Genomic DNA, 21,703 nt, shown 5'->3' on the forward strand with positions numbered 1-21,703 from the left:
ATGGAAATACATAGGTCACTACCTGTTTAGCTTTAGAGGATATACCATCCGAGAGTAAGACTATGGATATACATAGGTCACTACCTGTTTAGCTTTAGAGGTTATACCATCCGAGAGTGAGACTAATGGATATACATAGGTCACTACCTGTTTAGCTTTAGAGGGTTATACCATCCGAGAGTGAGACTAATGGATATACATAGGTCACTACCTGTTTAGCTTTAGAGAGATATACCATCCGAGAGTAAGACTAATGGATATACATAGGTCACTACCTGTTTAGCTTTAGAGGGATATACCATCCGAGAGTAAGACTAATGGATATACATAGGTCACTACCTGTTTAGCTTTAGAGGGATATACCATCCGAGAGTGAGACTAATGGATATACATAGGTCACTACCTGTTTAGCTTTAGAGGGATATACCATCCGAGAGTGAGACTAATGGATATACATAGGTCACTACCTGTTTAGCTTTAGAGGGTTATACCATCCGAGAGTGAGACTAATGGATATACATAGGTCACTACCTGTTTAGCTTTAGAGGGATATACCATCCGAGAGTAAGACTAATGGATATACATAGGTCACTACCTGTTTAGCTTTAGAGGGATATACCATCCGAGAGTGAGACTAATGGATATACATAGGTCACTACCTGTTTAGCTTTAGAGGGTTCTACCATCCGAGAGTAAGACTAATGATATACATAGGTCACTACCTGTTTAGCTTTAGAGGGATATACCATCCGAGAGTAAGACTAATGATATACATAGGTCACTACCTGTTTAGCTTTAGAGGGTTATACCATCCGAGAGTGAGACTAATGGATATACATAGGTCACTACCTGTTTAGCTTTAGAGGGTTATACCATCCGAGAGTGAGACTAATGGATATACATAGGTCACTACCTGTTTAGCTTTAGAGGGTTATACCATCCGAGAGTAAGACTAATGGATATACATAGGTCACTACCTGTTTAGCTTTAGAGGGTTATACCATCCGAGAGTAAGACTAATGGATATACATAGGTCACTACCTGTTTAGCTTTAGAGGGTTATACCATCCGAGAGTGAGACTAATGGATATACATAGGTCACTACCTGTTTAGCTTTAGAGGGATATACCATCCGAGAGTAAGACTAATGGATATACATAGGTCACTACCTGTTTAGCTTTAGAGGGTTATACCATCCGAGAGTAAGACTAATGGATATACATAGGTCACTACCTGTTTAGCTTTAGAGGATATACCATCCGAGAGTAAGACTAATGGATATACATAGGTCACTACCTGTTTAGCTTTAGATGGTTATACCATCCGAGAGTGAGACTAATGGATATACATAGGTCACTACCTGTTTAGCTTTAGAGGGTTATACCATCCGAGAGTAAGACTAATGGATATACATAGGTCACTACCTGTTTAGCTTTAGAGGGATATACCATCCGAGAGTAAGACTAATGATATACATAGGTCACTACCTGTTTAGCTTTAGAGGGATATACCATCCGAGAGTAAGACTAATGATATACATAGGTCACTACCTGTTTAGCTTTAGAGGGTTATACCATCCGAGAGTGAGACTAATGGATATACATAGGTCACTACCTGTTTAGCTTTAGAGGGATATACCATCCGAGAGTGAGACTAATGGATATACATAGGTCACTACCTGTTTAGCTTTAGATGGTTATACCATCCGAGAGTAAGACTAATGGATATACATAGGTCACTACCTGTTTAGCTTTAGAGGGTTATACCATCCGAGAGTGAGACTAATGGATATACATAGGTCACTACCTGTTTAGCTTTAGAGGGTTATACCATCCGAGAGTGAGACTAATGGATATACATAGGTCACTACCTGTTTAGCTTTAGAGGGATATACCATCCGAGAGGAGACTAATGGATATACATAGGTCACTACCTGTTTAGCTTTAGAGGGATATACCATCCGAGAGAGTAAGACTAATGGATATACATAGGTCACTACCTGTTTAGCTTTAGAGGGATATACCATCCGAGAGTGAGACTAATGGATATACATAGGTCACTACCTGTTTAGCTTTAGAGGGATATACCATCCGAGAGTAAGACTAATGGATATACATAGGTCACTACCTGTTTAGCTTTAGAGGGGATATACCATCCGAGAGTAAGACTAATGGATATACATAGGTCACTACCTGTTTAGCTTTAGAGGGATATACCATCCGAGAGTAAGACTAATGATATACATAGGTCACTACCTGTTTAGCTTTAGAGGGATCTACCATCCGAGAGTAAGACTAATGATATACATAGGTCACTACCTGTTTAGCTTTAGAGGGTTATACCATCCGAGAGTAAGACTAATGGATATACATAGGTCACTACCTGTTTAGCTTTAGAGGGATATACCATCCGAGAGTGAGACTAATGGATATACATAGGTCACTACCTGTTTAGCTTTAGAGGGTTATACCATCCGAGAGTAAGACTAATGGATATACATAGGTCACTACCTGTTTAGCTTTAGAGGGTTATACCATCCGAGAGTAAGACTAATGGATATACATAGGTCACTACCTGTTTAGCTTTAGAGGGTTATACCATCCGAGAGTAAGACTAATGGATATACATAGGTCACTACCTGTTTAGCTTTAGAGGGATATACCATCCGAGAGTAAGACTAATGGATATACATAGGTCACTACCTGTTTAGCTTTAGATGGTTATACCATCCGAGAGTGAGACTAATGGATATACATAGGTCACTACCTGTTTAGCTTTAGATGGTTATACCATCCGAGAGTAAGACTAATGGATATACATAGGTCACTACCTGTTTAGCTTTAGAGGGATATACCATCCGAGAGTAAGACTAATGATATACATAGGTCACTACCTGTTTAGCTTTAGAGGGATATACCATCCGAGCGTAAGACTAATGATATACATAGGTCACTACCTGTTTAGCTTTAGAGGGATATACCATCCGAGAGTGAGACTAATGGATATACATAGGTCACTACCTGTTTAGCTTTAGAGGGATATACCATCCGAGAGTGAGACTAATGGATATACATAGGTCACTACCTGTTTAGCTTTAGAGGGATATACCATCCGAGAGTGAGACTAATGGATATACATAGGTCACTACCTGTTTAGCTTTAGAGGGTTATACCATCCGAGAGTAAGACTAATGGATATACATAGGTCACTACCTGTTTAGCTTTAGAGGGTTATACCATCCGAGAGTGAGACTAATGGATATACATAGGTCACTACCTGTTTAGCTTTAGAGGGATATACCATCCGAGAGTAAGACTAATGGATATACATAGGTCACTACCTGTTTAGCTTTAGATGGTTATACCATCCGAGAGTGAGACTAATGGATATACATAGGTCACTACCTGTTTAGCTTTAGAGGGTTATACCATCCGAGAGTGAGACTAATGGATATACATAGGTCACTACCTGTTTAGCTTTAGAGGGATATACCATCCGAGAGTAAGACTAATGGATATACATAGGTCACTACCTGTTTAGCTTTAGAGGGATATACCATCCGAGAGTAAGACTAATGGATATACATAGGTCACTACCTGTTTAGCTTTAGAGGGTTATACCATCCGAGAGTGAGACTAATGGATATACATAGGTCACTACCTGTTTAGCTTTAGAGGGATATACCATCCGAGAGTAAGACTAATGGATATACATAGGTCACTACCTGTTTAGCTTTAGAGGGTTATACCATCCGAGAGTAAGACTAATGGATATACATAGGTCACTACCTGTTTAGCTTTAGAGGGTTATACCATCCGAGAGTGAGACTAATGGATATACATAGGTCACTACCTGTTTAGCTTTAGAGGGTTATACCATCCGAGAGTGAGACTAATGGATATACATAGGTCACTACCTGTTTAGCTTTAGAGGGTTATACCATCCGAGAGTGAGACTAATGGATATACATAGGTCACTACCTGTTTAGCTTTAGAGGGATATACCATCCGAGAGTAAGACTAATGGATATACATAGGTCACTACCTGTTTAGCTTTAGAGAGGGTTATACCATCCGAGAGTGAGACTAATGGATATACATAGGTCACTACCTGTTTAGCTTTAGATGGTTATACCATCCGAGAGTGAGACTAATGGATATACATAGGTCACTACCTGTTTAGCTTTAGAGGGATATTCCATCCGAGAGTAAATAAATATACATCCAGGTCACTACCTGTTTAGCTTTAGAGGGATATACCATCCGAGAGTAAGACTAATGATATACATAGGTCACTACCTGTTTAGCTTTAGAGGGTTATACCATCCGAGAGTGAGACTAATGGATATACATAGGTCACTACCTGTTTAGCTTTAGAGGAATATACCATCCGAGAGTGAGACTAATGGATATACATAGGTCACTACCTGTTTAGCTTTAGAGGGATATACCATCCGAGAGTAAGACTAATGGATATACATAGGTCACTACCTGTTTAGCTTTAGAGGGATATACCATCCGAGAGTAAGACTAATGGATATACATAGGTCACTACCTGTTTAGCTTTAGAGGGTTATACCATCCGAGAGTGAGACTAATGGATATACATAGGTCACTACCTGTTTAGCTTTAGAGGGATATACCATCCGAGAGTGTAAGACTAATGGATATACATAGGTCACTACCTGTTTAGCTTTAGAGGGTTATACCATCCGAGAGTAAGACTAATGGATATACATAGGTCACTACCTGTTTAGCTTTAGAGGGTTATACCATCCGAGAGTGAGACTAATGGATATACATAGGTCACTACCTGTTTAGCTTTAGATGGATATACCATCCGAGAGTCCGAGACTAATGGATATACATAGGTCACTACCTGTTTAGCTTTAGAGGGTTATACCATCCGAGAGTAAGACTAATGGATATACATAGGTCACTACCTGTTTAGCTTTAGAGGGTTATACCATCCGAGAGTAAGACTAATGGATATACATAGGTCACTACCTGTTTAGCTTTAGATGGTTATACCATCCGAGAGTAAGAGACTAATGGATATACATAGGTCACTACCTGTTTTAGCTTTAGAGGGTTATACCATCCGAGAGTAAGACTAATGGATATACATAGGTCACTACCTGTTTAGCTTTAGAGGGATATACCATCCGAGAGTGAGACTAATGGATATACATAGGTCACTACCTGTTTAGCTTTAGAGATGGTTATACCATCCGAGAGTGAGACTAATGGATATACATAGGTCACTACCTGTTTAGCTTTAGATGGTTATACCATCCGAGAGTGAGACTAATGGATATACATAGGTCACTACCTGTTTAGCTTTAGATGGTTATACCATCCGAGAGTGAGAAATGGATATACATAGGTCTGTTTACTCCATCCGAGAGTAAATAAATAGGTCACTACCTGTTTAGCTTTAGAGGGATATACCATCCGAGTGTAAGACTAATGATATACATAGGTCACTACCTGTTTAGCTTAAGAGGGACCTACCATACGAGAGTGAGACTAATGGCAATACATAGGTCACTACCTGTTTAGCTTTAGAGGAATATACCATCCGAGAGTGAGACTAATGGATATACATAGGTCACTACTTGTTTAGCTTTAGATGGTTATACCATCCGAGAGTGAGACTAATGGATATACATAGGTCACTACCTGTTTAGCTTTAGAGGGTTATACCATCCGAGAGTAAGACTAATGGATATACATAGGTCACTACCTGTTTAGCTTTAGAGGGTTATACCATCCGAGAGTGAGACTAATGGATATACATAGGTCACTACCTGTTTAGCTTTAGAGGGATATACCATCCGAGAGTAAGACTAATCGATATACATAGGTCACTACCTGTTTAGCTTTAGAGGGATATACCATCCGAGAGTAAGACTAATGGATATACATAGGTCACTACCTGTTTAGCTTTAGATGGTTATACCATCCGAGAGTGAGACTAATGGATATACATAGGTCACTACCTGTTTAGCTTTAGAGGGTTATACCATCCGAGAGTAAGACTAATGGATATACATAGGTCACTACCTGTTTAGCTTTAGAGGGTTATACCATCCGAGAGTAAGACTAATGGATATACATAGGTCACTACCTGTTTAGCTTTAGAGGATATACCATCCGAGAGTAAGACTAATGGATATACATAGGTCACTACCTGTTTAGCTTTAGAGGGTTATACCATCCGAGAGTAAGACTAATGGATATACATAGGTCACTACCTGTTTAGCTTTAGAGGGATATACCATCCGAGAGTAAGACTAATGGATATACATAGGTCACTACCTGTTTAGCTTTAGATGGTTATACCATCCGAGAGTAAGACTAATGGATATACATAGGTCACTACCTGTTTAGCTTTAGAGGGTTATACCATCCGAGAGTAAGACTAATGGATATACATAGGTCACTACCTGTTTAGCTTTAGATGGTTATACCATCCGAGAGTAAGACTAATGGATATACATAGGTCACTACCTGTTTAGCTTTAGAGGGTTATACCATCCGAGAGTGAGACTAATGGATATACATAGGTCACTACCTGTTTAGCTTTAGAGGGTTATACTATCCGAGAGTAAGACTAATGGATATACATAGGTCACTACCTGTTTAGCTTTAGAGGGATATACCATCCGAGAGTAAGACTAATGGATATACATAGGTCACTACCTGTTTAGCTTTAGATGGTTATACCATCCGAGAGTGAGACTAATGGATATACATAGGTCACTACCTGTTTAGCTTTAGAGGATATACCATCCGAGAGTAAGATATGGATATACATAGGTCACTACCTGTTTAGCTTTTAGAGAGATATACCATCCGAGAGTAAGACTAATGATATACATAGGTCACTACCTGTTTAGCTTAAGAGGGATCTACCATCCGAGAGTAAGACTAATGATATACATAGGTCACTACCTGTTTAGCTTTAGAGGGAATATACCATCCGAGAGTGAGACTAATGGATATACATAGGTCACTACCTGTTTAGCTTTAGAGGGATATACCATCCGAGAGTGAGACTAATGGATATACATAGGTCACTACCTGTTTAGCTTTAGAGGGTTATACCATCCGAGAGTAAGACTAATGGATATACATAGGTCACTACCTGTTTAGCTTTAGAGGGTTATACCATCCGAGAGTGAGACTAATGGATATACATAGGTCACTACCTGTTTAGCTTTAGAGGGATATACCATCCGAGAGTGAGACTAATGGATATACATAGGTCACTACCTGTTTAGCTTTAGAGGGTTATACCATCCGAGAGTGAGACTAATGGCTATACATAGGTCACTACCTGTTTAGCTTTAGATGGTTTTACCATCCGAGAGTAAGACTAATGGATATACATAGGTCACTACCTGTTTAACTTTAGAGGGTTATACCATCCGAGAGTGAGACTAATGGCTATACATAGGTCACTACCTGTTTAGCTTTAGATGGTTTTACCATCCGAGAGTGAGACTAATGGATATACATAGGTCACTACCTGTTTAACTTTAGAGGGTTATACCATCCGAGAGTGAGACTAATGGATATACATAGGTCACTACCTGTTTTGCTTTAGAAGGATATACTATCCGAAAGTAAGACTAATGGCTATACATAGGTCACTACCTGTTTAGCTTTAGATGGTTTTACCATCCGAGAGTGAGACTGATGGATATACATAGGTCACTACCTGTTTAACTTTAGAGGGTTATACCATCCGAGAGTAAGACTAATGGATATACATAGGTCACTACCTGTTTAGCTTTAGAGGGTTATACCATCCGAGAGTGAGACTAATGGCTATACATAGGTCACTACCTGTTTAGCTTTAGAGGGATATACCATCCGAGAGTGAATACATAGGTCACTACCTGTTTAGCTTTAGAGGGATATACCATCCGAGAGTGAGACTAATGGATATACATAGGTCACTACCTGTTTAGCTTTAGATGGTTATACCATCCGAGAGTGAGACTAATGGATATACATAGGTCACTACCTGTTTAGCTTTAGATGGTTATACCATCCGAGAGGTCAAATGGAAAAGGATACGTCGCGCCTTGTCCTACACCTTTGCCTCGCCAGCATGTCTGACACGGGCAGCAGATTATTGGCACGACTGACAAATCACATGACTAGGTTTCCCTCCAGCACCAATGATTCACCACCATAGGTCCAGAAGTACTGTGTTGTACCAGACGCCATCAAACGGTTCATCATGATGAAGAAACACAGTGTATGCAATGGTTGATATTTCCGTGAAGAAAGATATGACTGGTTGGAGTACACTAAACGCCAAAAGAAACGTTACCCTCCTTCCTTAATGACGGAGGTACCTATCTTCAGCTGGCGTTGTGATGCGTGGACGTCCACTTCTTGGTCTCTCTACGGTGACCTCAGTCTGTCTGAAGCCCTAAATAAGTCATATAACCGTGATGCGGTGGCATCCGGGGGCGTTGGCAACAGCATTGTATGTCGACCCCATCTGCACCAACACAATGGCTCTTTCTCTCTCTTCAGCTGTACTTATTTCTCGTACTTGTGTATCAGATCATGTATTCTAGGCTCTCTTTATACCCTATAGAATCATTCCACATGTGAAATGGATGTAAATACTGCTTGAATATTGCTGCGTTTTGGCGATTAATATTTCTATGTGTAAAACAGAAAATGGAAAAGTGTTACTTTGCAAGCAAAAATATTAACAAAGATAATTTTAGATGTTCCTAAACATTTGTTCACAATATTTCACTAATGCAAATCAGCAGAAAATGTTTTAAAAGACTGAGATCATAGGAATGATTGCTTTACGTTTTTTACACACACTCTACAACAGTTGTTTGTTGTTATAGTAGTTGAAAAATGGTGACTTTAGATGGTTTATCATTATCCCAAAGCAGAATTTTATTTCAGTCTTTCTTTTGGACATCAAAATCACTATTATTGGTTTATTTCGGCATGGACGAATATAGGACAATTTACCTCTTCTGAAAAAGATGCATTTCACCTAAATATGAATGCATTTGAGAATTGTTTTACGTGATTTGCATTAAGCTGTGTTGTTAAGCTTTCTTGTAAACTAAAACCTTCTAACATATCTTTGATAGTTTTTTCAGTAATTCATAAAGATAGGAGGGTAACGTTTCTTTTGATGTCTAGTGTATATACAAAGGTATCTATGTTTGCACCATGCTCTTCTCGGAAGCCAAATCAGGCAGCATATTTTTAACATACCTCCATTCTCTCCAACAGGGTCTTTTTAAGCAGCTTTCTCAAGGAGGAAGTGAGGGTAATAATCTCTGTAATTGGCAGGATTCGGTAAGTCCTTAATAGTTGTATCTTGACAGCTCAGGGGGTGTACATGTGATCATCATGGTGTACATATCTGTAAAATGTTAGACGAGCAAAACTAATAAAAAAAAAGTAAATAAATATGTTCATTTGTGATTTTGTCAGGTCCAGTTGATCTCATTTTCTAGCAGTTTTGTTTCAGTCGTTTAATGAACATATTTCAATGTCACTCGTCTTGGAGTGGTATCTCTGAGACCTAGTGAGCCGCATCCTGGTGTGAACAGTTGTTCACACTTCTGATAGTCCATTGCTGTAATGTTTAATGTGGCTAGTATACTTCAGTATTCTTCAGGTGTTTCTTTACGGTCTTTGATGACATATGTGTCTTTAAATACCTTTTGAATTTAGCAATATATGCTTCACATGTTGTTCTTTATTAGGACGTATTTTTCTTTAGTCCATCGTTTCCCAGTCTGTTACAAATTTGGTTTTGAGGGTGCCTCGTTGTCTGAGTGGCTTACAGCTGACATTGTGTGCTGGCGAGTAGGCGTCGCACTCGGGTGGTGTAAGTACGAATACCGGATGGTACAAAAATCTATACTTTACCGAGAAAGTGAAAAATATAACAACAGTTTACTTTCACCAATTTGACCGTCCCATTAAGCATGCGTGTATAGGGTACACGAGTCGCAGCTGGCACCCCGGGCCTGCCTCTTGCTCACAACATTCTAGTTCCCTGGAGTATCCGGTGATGGCAGAGGTCAAGATTTCCAGTAAGGTTTCGGGTACGGCCTACGGGCTAGACCTGGTATGAACTTGGCAGCAGACTTCTCCACTGCATCGACAATAGCATCAAAATATCTAAATACCACATTTGCCACTATATTCCTATTGTCAGGCACTACATCACCCAGCAATCTGTGAACCTCGGCTTCGAACACTTGCGGCTGTAGTTCAGTTCAACAAGCGCCGTAGCGCACCCGATGTCTTGACTGACTGACTGAGTTTGATTTTACGCCGCTTTTAGCAATATTCCAGCAGCATCACGGCGGGGGACACCAGAAATGGGCTTCACACATTGTGCCCATGTGGGGATTCGAACCCGGGTCTTCGGCGTGACGAGCCAACGCTTTAACCACAAGGCTACCCCACCGCCCCCCGATGTCTTGCTATATCGCTAGCCTTGTGAATTGCTAGCACGGGCGGGCGTTGGCTTAGGAGAGAAACAAACCTCCAACTTGAAGGTTGAAATATGGATAGGCTTTTTCCTCAAAATGTGCTCTTTATGGGTCATACTCACGACTGGTTTGACTAGTTTTCCGCACTATCTGGATGCGCTGTGCAAATGACGCCTTTCATGAAATCAAAAAATGATAAATCGGATATTATACGAATTGTTATACAACAATGTGCGACATTAACATGTAAATTTACTATTTGGTCATACTCTCTGCACATGTAAAGATCGTACTTCACACAGTATCTCAAACGCTATTTGTCCCATGTCCATGCAGTAGGTGCACTACAGATTTCTGATCTGATTTAAAACACGACATTGCTAAACATCACCTTTTTTTAACTTTTTAGAAACTGCAACGATGCATGTTACTGACATGTTTGACGCAGGAACATGAACATTAACCGCACGATTATTATAATTCAATTTAATTCATGAATTTTATAATATTTAGTCCATTTATATTGCGCTAAATCCACACCGACAGCATGCACATAGTGCAGAGAGTTCATGTTTTCCCCGGATGACCCGAACTTCCTGTGAGGCGCTTAGAAGGTTGTAGTCACATGGATTTACTCCCATTAGTTGCACATCCCACCAGTTAGACATCCCAATTGTCAGACACTGGACTAGGGGTTAATTACCATATGTAAATGGGAATGTCCCAATTGGATATTTCTCCATAGCAGTTTTTAAAAACAGTTTACTTCAACCAGTTAGTTGAACCTAAGGAAAACTGTTATTGTGTTTAATGTGTTGGACAGTCTCTGTTCATGCATTACACAGTCGGCATGTCATGTTATTATTTTCGTTAAGAATCACATTTAGGCGAATGCGAATGGGGGAAGTGCCTGGTCCTCGACAGCAAAAGGGAAGCCACCAGCCGACTTCATCCAGGCGAAGGAGTATGGTGGATTGCTATTCTGTTCCACACACTGCATGTACACACGATGCAATGGTTTCTCAGAAAGCTTCTCCACAAATGGCCGACTCTGGGCAGACTTGGTGAAGGCAGGATTGCCTATCCTTACGATTTTGGCGTAAGGCTTACTATTTCTAGTGCTAAATTACGACCTTACGATCATACTGAAATTCCTTACGAAATAAATAGTAGAATATCAGATATAGGCATGTCCATGCTATTTACAGAGTCATTTACGGTACATATAAAGTACTGAAAAACAAAAATCGCATCATAAACATTATGAATAAATAATCTTTGCATCTTACAGTGATTGTAGAGTTTATTTCAAAGTGAAAGACTTTAAACAAACGTTTCCTTCTCTCGGACAAGATTGGCTGTTCCGTGTCGCCATATCGGTATCCAGCAAGTGAGCTTGTCCACTGGCTAAATGTATAATAGTATAATAGGGGGAGGGCCACGGAACAGCCCCTGTTCACGTCAACGTGAAGCGACAGCCGATATATCAAACGCAAGTCATGCATGGAATTATCACAATTCCACATTCAAATGCTCAATGTTAAGGACATTTTCTTTCATAAGAAAAAAATCACAATGAGTACAGATCTTTGCTCAGTTCAAGAAGTGCAGAATCCTAATGATACTGAAAGGAGATGAAGGAGAATGCTTCAATAAAAAGTATTCTGAACCTCATCTCAAGAGACTGAAGTAAGAAATACAGTTCTTTCTACGTGTATTATACCAGTGTAAAAGGCACTCATTATACTTCCATTATTGCCTATAAATATTTGAGGTTCTCTAATATAATTATTAACTAAACCTAAATGGAATCGAAGTATTCATAACATTTCTATTAGAATATATCTACAAGCAAATCTAACAGTAGATGTGTATGTGGCAGATTGAACACTGACAGTGTGACGTAGTGACGTAAGATGGACACATCCATCAACGCCATCGCGCCCGCTGACGGTCTACTGTGTGGCGGTCGCAGTTGCATCGCCGTACAGGATATAGTTACGTAACAATACAGCAGCGACGTATCATCGGTCACGATTAACATTCAAGACAATGTACAATTCATTCAGTAAGGTATCACTCAAAGTCAAAACATAGGAGGGCGATTACTATAAAAGCCAAGCATCTTCACTGGTCAGGACACAACACCACTGACAGTAAACTGCTTGACTGTAATCGTTCCTCTTCTTCTTATTAAGGTAAGAAACATTTACGCCTTGTTAATTGATACTGTTGTCTTATATGTATAGAAAAATCTAGACAGTTAATGATTTAATTGGTTGCTCACCTTCTAATATAAACCCACTTAGACACGTGCACTGTTATGCGTAATTATCCCTTGTTTGTATATGGGTTATACGTATTAACTATTTCTTTTATGAATGATCATGCACGATACGTTGTGTGTTTTAAGATATGTATATTCCTTATTTTGTATGTATATGTGTGTATATATCTATCATCATGTAATGAATTACGCATCATAGTTTAGAGGTATTAATCCAAGCATATATGTATTCATTTTCACTTACATGTCGTAATGCTCTCTCTCTCTAGACATGAACGTGTGCTTAGCTCTACCTACAGCTATATCCCCTATCTATCTAGCTTCCCCTTAAGTAATACAAATATTGACATTTCATATCGAAGTTGTTTGTATATATTTCATGCATTCATATTATTGTCAATCCATATGCCATGTATTTCTGTTGTATCCAATTCTGTAACACAAAACACCACTGACAGTAAACTGCTTGACTGTAATCGTTCCTCTTCTTCTTATTAAGGGTTTAATCAAGTTCCCAAACACGGGTCAAAAGCTTGATTATAGTATAGTGTATAGTGTTTCTTTTCTAAGATGCCAAATTTAATACTTTCTAAGGATAATTACGATTAATCTAAGGTAGAAAACAAACGACCGTGTCGGTTACCTAAATTAAGAATCCTCGCACAGGGCTAACTGGCGCGCTGTTGTATTGATCTGTTTGCCCCCTACGTTAAGACGAACGTTACCAGCAAAAAGAGGATAAACAGTTTGATGACGGTTTACGGTCGAATTAAATACCTTCTCTAAAATATTTTAATTACGTCTGTGATTAACGTAAACCATATAGGGCAATATGAACGTCGCATTTCTTACTACCAACGTAAGTTTAGATCAGTACATCCAGATGAAACTGAGTAGCCAAGCGACATTCCATGATTGCATTGTGGGAATGTAAACAATGCGAACGTTACCGTGTCGCTGAAAACTTGTGAGTCGAATTGAGACATTTTAACCGTTGGAAAACATAAACGTAATGTTTTCCACCAGTGATGTTAGCCGCGTGAACAACGGCAAACCAAGAAACGGGATGCAAAGGAGTAGTTTACTGTAGGAGGCTGTACGAGGCGTTGACAACTGACATGCATCGTGACGTCGTTTACATTGTGACGTAATGCAAAATTGTTCGATTACGAGGGGGCAGACTAGAATGGCGCAGTGACGCCAATACATAGTGACGTAATGCAAAAAGTGCACATTAAAGTGTCTGATAAAGTACTGTCGGCGCCTTTGATCTTTCACCGAAGCATCTTAGAAGAGTGCATATTCAAAGTCTTTGCTTAAGTAGATATCCTGTGTGTACAAATCATCTTTCCCAAAGAAATTTTTACCAGCCTGACAAAATATGGTTTTGTGAAGTGCTCTTTGTGTATCAGAAACTGTATAATAGGTGACTGTATTGAAAGAAGAATCGGATACTACCTGAGAAGGTACATTAGCTATGTTTACCTTTATTTCTTGACATTAACATGCCTTACTAGCAAAGGCACCTGACTTACAAGTTGTTTTAGTTGATCTTACTATTTTCTTTAAAGTGGGTAGGCATGTCCGTGACGGACTTCACCTGGTTTACTCCCATCGCTGTACCGTCCAGCACAATCAACCTCAACGTTCAGATTCTGTCCAACAACCTTGGCACGCTGAAAATAGCAGTGGAATTCCTTGCTTTCATCATGAATCTTGACATGCATCACGAGAGGATCATCCGATAATAAATATGTGCAAAAGTACACACTAAAATTCTATCACGAAGAGCCTCTACATTAATCAAACCCCGACCTACCAAAGTGATTGGCATATATAAACGATTGAGAGGAACAAGCATGGTGGGCTCTGTTATCAGACATGATCCTTCTGGTCAGGTGGTCAAGACTCTGGATGTCTTGTTTCGTCCAATCAACTACCCCAAAGGTATAGGAAAGGACTGGCACAGCAAAAGTATTGGTGGTTTTGACCTTATTTCGAGCATTTAGCTCTGAGCTCCAGATTGTGTTTATACGAGATTTTTACTCGGCCCGAAGTTTGTCTTGAATCTGGGCGTTCTGGGGCTTGTCTCGAACTTGTCTCGTGGTGGCCCAGTGATGGTGTGGGTTGCGTTTCGTTGGACCCGAGGTGGATGAGATTGAATGGCCTTCATGGGCCCCTCAATTATGAACTGGACAATACATTATGTTCACATTGACTCACCTCAGGCCTGGTTGGCCAGGTGAGGCCCCCGCTAAGGCCATGGTTTCTGCTCGTAGTCCTACAGCCATGCAGCGTAACGGGACCCTATAACCCACGTTGACCCTGTAACACACGAAACAGACTTGTGTTAGCGTTATATTAGGCTAACGCTTAGTCTCAGAATATATATATATATAATTTTGATATAATTTTGATATACTTTTTAACAAATAAACCCATTTAAATTGAAAAGGAGCCTCAGTGAGTTGGGAGATTGGGAATCTAGACCTGCTTCATATAGGGCTTCAGCATTGCAGGAATAGAAGCGACCAAACGCTTTCCGCATTCATAAGAAATCCATGCTAAAAGCAGAGTCGATAGTACAATTGTCACCATATCGTGAGCATATATTTGTTTCAGCAATACTACAGTTGTACGATGTTGTTTGTAAACAAATCGAGTCTGGACCAGACAATCCGGTGACTGTCACCACGTGATACCATGACAGAGCATGTGTTAATGAATCACTATGAAATAGTGGAAGATACCAAGTGGTCGCGAAAAGGTGAGCGTTTCCTGCCCCACCAGTGGCACCCATCATAAACATATGCAAAGTCTAGTCAATTGTTCACCTGAAATAATTCGGGAACGTATTGTACTAGTCAAAATAGGGAACAATTCCATTTAAATTGAAAAGGAGCCCCAATGAGAAGTGAGATCCTGAACTTGAGGACTTGCTTCAGTTAAGGCTTTTACCATTGCAGAAAGGGCTAGGTAGAAGAGGAAATAAGGCGGTTCAGGGATTGTGAGACAGACTAGCATCATATGAAAAGTTGAAGAATTCAGATGTAAGGTTTGTATGTATTTCATCTGCAAGGAAGATGTTGCAGCTCTGTCCAAACGAAATGAGTAGAGTAAGGCTGGGAGTCTTTTGGTGCAGTGGGGTCTTCCTCAGGACGCACCAACTGGCACTGGAACCCCATTTATGGAGTCGTTGAACGGCATTTAGAAGTGTGCACCTAAAAGGGGTGAATTTATGGATGGCAACGTTGATATTATGAGGAAAACATTATTCCCCATGATAAATAAGTTGACATCTATAAATTCTCACCTTTATTATTACAGGAAAAGAGCTGACATGTATGAATATATAACCATTTGTTTCTTGACGAACTGCCAAAAACTGAGTTAAGGCTTTGGACCGGGCACAGCATGGACTGTGTAAGATGCATGGACTGTAGAGATGAAAGTACCATGGCCCCGGTAATCTGGTTTTGAGGCTCGTAAGACCACGTCCACATAAGACCGATCAGATGGGATAACATATGTTATATTTGGGATTACTCCGTAAAGTACAGATTCTAGACTACCAGTCTAGACTACCAGTTGTCCGACTTCCATTTTGTGGAAGCCGCGGTGGCTGAGCGGTCTAGGCGTCTGACTTTGTGTGCTGGCGATTAGGTGCCGGACTCTGAGGGTGCTGGTTCGAATCCCGGATGGGACTCACACCCCACACCCCACACCCCCACACACCCCCCACACACCCAAAGTACTAGAATCTGTACTCTACTGAGAAAGTGTAATCCCAAATATAACATATGTTACATTTGACCACTTTCTAAAATGGTATTGTGTATTTCACAGATAGGATAACATAGAATGGCGAGAGGCGCTCAATGACGATAGAAAGCGAGGCTACTTTTGGATGTGTTTTTTTATGATGAGGGACGCGTAGAAGTATCTATACTGTACCAGTGTTCAGTGCAAGGGGATTATAAATACTGGTTTGAAAACATGAAATGAACATCCTTGTTAGTTAATGCTTCATAGTAAATCCTCATTGCATTACATCTATTAGCCAAGTTTAGGATACTATTTCTAGGATTGACAATAACACTTACAAGATATGCAAATAAGCGGACATAAGTTACCACAACATAATTGATATGCCACCGCCAAAACCTGGCACTAATGACCTGCCCATCCATTAAAATGATGATATAACAGTAAGTGTGCCTACCTGGCGTCTCGACCTGTGTCGGTCGACCTATATCCTGACACACATACTCCATCTGCACAGGTGTCACTGGTTAGGCAACAAAGAAGCTTACCTTTTCCACTTGTATATTGTCAAAAGCTATCATGCACTACAGAATTAATCACTAGCGCGTCATAACTGATAAACCCATGTCATTAATCATTACCTAAGTGTTCGCGCGCCGTTGCTTGAAAACGCCAACTTCAAACATTACTTTTCAAGTTGTTCTTCAAACATATAATGAATACACGGGGCTACTGCAATATTGGGATATAGGACCACTGTCATCCAGGGCTTCTTTCCTCAAAGCGATCGTAGCGCTAAGTTGATCGTAACTCCCATACTTTAACATACTCTTGCGACTATCATAGCTGTAATCTAGGTGTATAGGGCCACTGTAATCCAGGTGTATAGGACCACTGTAATCCAGGTGTATAGGACCACTGTAATCCAGGTGTATAGGGCCACTGTAACCCAGGTGTATAGGACCACTGTAATCCAGGTGTATAGGACCACTGTAATCCAGGTGTATAGGACCACTGTAATCCAGGTGTAATCCATAGGACCACTGTAATCCAGGTGTATAGGACCACTGTAATCCAGGTGTATAGGACCACTGTAACCCAGGTGTATAGGACCACTGTAACCCAGGTGTATAGGGCCACTGTAATCCAGGTGTATAGGACCACTGTAATCCAGGTGTATAGGACCACTGTAATCCAGGTGTAGGACCACTGTAATAGGACCACTGTAATCCAGGTGTATAGGACCACTGTAATCCAGGTGTATAGGACCACTGTAATCCAGGTGTATAGGACCACTGTAATCCAGGTAATCCAGGTGTATAGGACCACTGTAATCCAGGTGTATAGGACCACTGTAATCCAGGTGTATAGGACCACTGTAATCCAGGTGTATAGGACCACTGTAATCCAGGTGTATAGGACCACTGTAATCCAGGTGTATAGGACCACTGTAACCCAGGTGTATAGGACCACTGTAATCCAGGTGTATAGGACCACTGTAATCCAGGTGTATAGGACCACTGTAATCCAGGTGTATAGGACCACTGTAATCCAGGTGTATAGGACCACTGTAATCCAGGTGTATAGGACCACTGTAATCCAGGTGTATAGGACCACTGTAATCCAGGTGTATAGGACCACTGTAATCCAGGTGTATAGGACCACTGTAACCCAGGTGTATAGGACCACTGTAATCCAGGTGTATAGGACCACTGTAGTGTCGGCATATAAGGAGCCCTGTAATCCTAGTAAATAGGGTCCAGTGACTTAGCATGGTGGATGCAACCGACATTACGACATATAACTAACCGGCAAATGTGAAACTATCATGTGAACGTTAGTTTATCATGTGAAAGAAATACCGGGAAACAAGGAAACCAGCTCAATAGCCCCGAGGCTCCTCGCCTGCCTGGTACAAAGAAACCAGATACGTTTCCTGAGTTCTGCACTTGAAATTATCCCTATGTTCGTTTAAAATTGACTCTGTTGTCATGGAACGCAAAAAAACACCCAACAAATCCACAATTCCTAAATAGCTGATACTAGATTCAGATACTCTACGATCTCAAAATTCTGCTCGGATGTATGTGGAGTGTACGAAACTGTTCTAGAAGATTAATCTTGCCTGTCTGGGGGAAGGATTAACAAGATATGGAAGAGACCGTGAGAAGATTCACCACGGAGCGGAGCAAGGATCAGGAAGCGTCGGACCTTGTTTCAGGAAGGTGTCAATGCCTTACCGATGGACTGAAATGCACCGTGACATGTCCGAACCAGACTTGTGACAACATGGTATGGGAGGACCATGACATGCCAAAGAGTGGTGATGGTGGAATTGGGTTTAACGTCGTGCTTGAGAATATTTCGCTCATATGACGACGTGCATGCGGGTGTATGTGTATGTGCGGCTGCTTGTACTAGCCCAGACTGAAGCTGGTTTGAGAGTGCTAGCCCACTGAGATACCATGCCGCAGTGAAGCATGAATACCCCACTCAGACACATTATACTGACTCCGAGCCGACCAGTCCTTGTTGTACCAATAAATGCCCTGCGCCAGGCAGGGACCAACAAGTACCATATTTGAACGTCTTTTGGTATGACGCGGTCGGGGATCGAACCCGTGACCTTCCGCACTCCGGGCGGATGCTCTAACCACTACACCACGGTCTGCCGAAGAGTGACACTGATAATGAAGCTGATGTTTATGATGCGAAACAGTGACTATCACTACACTGTTTAAGAAATTTGAAGGTGCTCTCACTCCTTGAAATCAAAGAACTGTCTTCAGAATAAATGAAATGATGAATTTTCAAAAAAGCTCTTTGAACATACAGTTTTGACTGTTTTAAAGGTATCAAATAACACAACTTGATAGTAATTAAATCTTATTGATCATGTTAGCACCATTTTGCCTCCCTTTTTTCATTTCCAACCTATTTGCTGAACTTTACTCATGTTTAAAGCTTAGAATTGGCCTTATTTAAATGAAAATGTTTGGGGTTTTGGCGGCCATCTTGGATTTAGCCTCGTTCTGAGTTTGAGCTACCAATCCGACATGACCATCATACATATTCGATATGTAGAGACCATAACCACTTAAAAAAACATAAAAGTGTTTGGTCCCTCCGAGGGGTACCAAAAACATGTGTGGCTCATGGCCTAAAGAGGATAGATCATCTTGCAGGAAAACTCACACGGTAATACATTTACTGACTTATATGACGTTACTGAGTATATGGCAAATGGACGAATTGGATCTAAAGATTTTACCTATGTTAAAAATGGATGTTGTGGAATTAATTCACTTGTGGATTATATATAGGGATTCTCACCCAAGTGTCTTTTGATATCAAATATATTACCACGAGTTGATAAAGTTACAAATATCCGAGGCTTGTACTTTTATCAACAAGTGTTGATATGTTTGACAGACAGACAGACAGACAAAAGTTTATTCGTAATATCGGCCTCATGGCCTATAATACAGTCACAAACTCTGGCAGTTTCGCGAAACAGTGGTCAATATTTGTATTGGGATCTTACTTTAAACACATAATGTAAAAATAGTGCTGAGCAAAATTGACGGCAGAGTGAGTGGGCCTTTGTAGACATTTTTATAATTGTTTTGAGTAACTGTCTCTGTACCGCTGATATTTGTCACATCGGAAGAATACATGACTCTCAGTTTCTGTTTCTGCGGCATCACAGACTGAACATAAGTAGTTCGTACGTGGGGCATCCTCATTAAGTCTGTACATGGTCACTTTAAAGTTGTTATTCGAAATACGAAACTTGATAAGTGCACGGATCAGATGTTTATATTTTAATTCTGTTATGTAGGACTCCAGGCAAAGTTCATGTTTAAACTGTGAATAATGGCTGAAAAAAGTGGAGCTGTTGATTTCGTCGTGCCAAGTTTAGTAGGCAATATCCTTCAATCGTTCAAAAGTATACATGAATAGCTGAACGTTAGCAACGCCCTGGTTTAACCAGACATGAGAAAACCCGTTTCTGAGTAGTAAGCTTCTAACATTGGATGCACGGTTTGTTCTGCCCATGTCATCAAATGTTTTTAGCATTCTGTAGCACTGCAGTGGATAACGTTGTTCATTCATACTGAGTATCTTGAACCAAAACTTGATTACTCGAATCTGTGTTAATACGTAGATGGGGTGACGACCAAGCTCTCCAAGTGTGGCTTTGTTTGAAGCACATTTTCCAATTTTCAGAAATCGTTTGAAATACATAATATGGACCCTCTCGATTACATCAGAATATTAATGTCCCCATATTTCCGTACCGTATAGTAGTATAGGTGCCACTTTTCGATCAAATATAGTTCTTGCACTTGAATAGGTTAGTTCTTGATACTTGTTAAAAAGTCTGAAAACAGAGGCAGGCTTTACTTGCTTGTTGAGCAAGTGTTTCACAGGCTTTTGTCCACACGAGCCTAGATGAAAATATTATGCCGAGATATTTGTAGTATGTAACCACCTTGAGAGGATTTTTAGAAAAAGTCCATTTTTCAGAATGTCTCAGAATTACTCCGTTAAGAAACACTATGATACTTGTTTTGTTAAGATTCAGCTGTAGTCCCCATTTGATACAGAATGATTCCAGGATATTAATTTGGCGCTGAAGACCTATTACACTGGCAGCAAAAAGGACGATGTCATCAGCAAATATTAGTAACAATAGATCTTGTATATCTTGAGTAACAAAAATTCCATTGTTGGTAGAGCTCTGTTGCAAATTCATTAATAAAGAGAAGGAAGAGGAGGGGGCTGAGAATACACCCTTGTCTCACTCCACGAGAAGTATCAAAAGTTTCAGTTCTTGAGTCAATATTCACTCTTACACTGGCTTTCACCGATGCGTACATACTTTTAAGCAACATAGTTATCTTTCCGTGACAGCCGCGTTGAATCAGAATATATAGCAGTTTATCTCTGTCCACAAAGTCAAATGCCTTTTTAAAGTCAATGAAACCGCAGTAGAAACGACCTTTGGGTTTGCACAAGTATTTCGAACACAAAGCCTGAAGAGTGAAGATATGGTGAGTAGTTGAATATTGTGGGCGGAATCCAGCTTGACTTTCGGATAATATTTTGTTTAACTCAACCCACGTCCTTAATCTTTTCTCTAT

Source organism: Haliotis rubra, unplaced genomic scaffold (assembly GCF_003918875.1).
Source record: "Haliotis rubra isolate DU_JTF1 unplaced genomic scaffold, ASM391887v1 Scf246, whole genome shotgun sequence".
Taxonomy (NCBI): Eukaryota; Metazoa; Mollusca; class Gastropoda; order Lepetellida; family Haliotidae; genus Haliotis; species Haliotis rubra.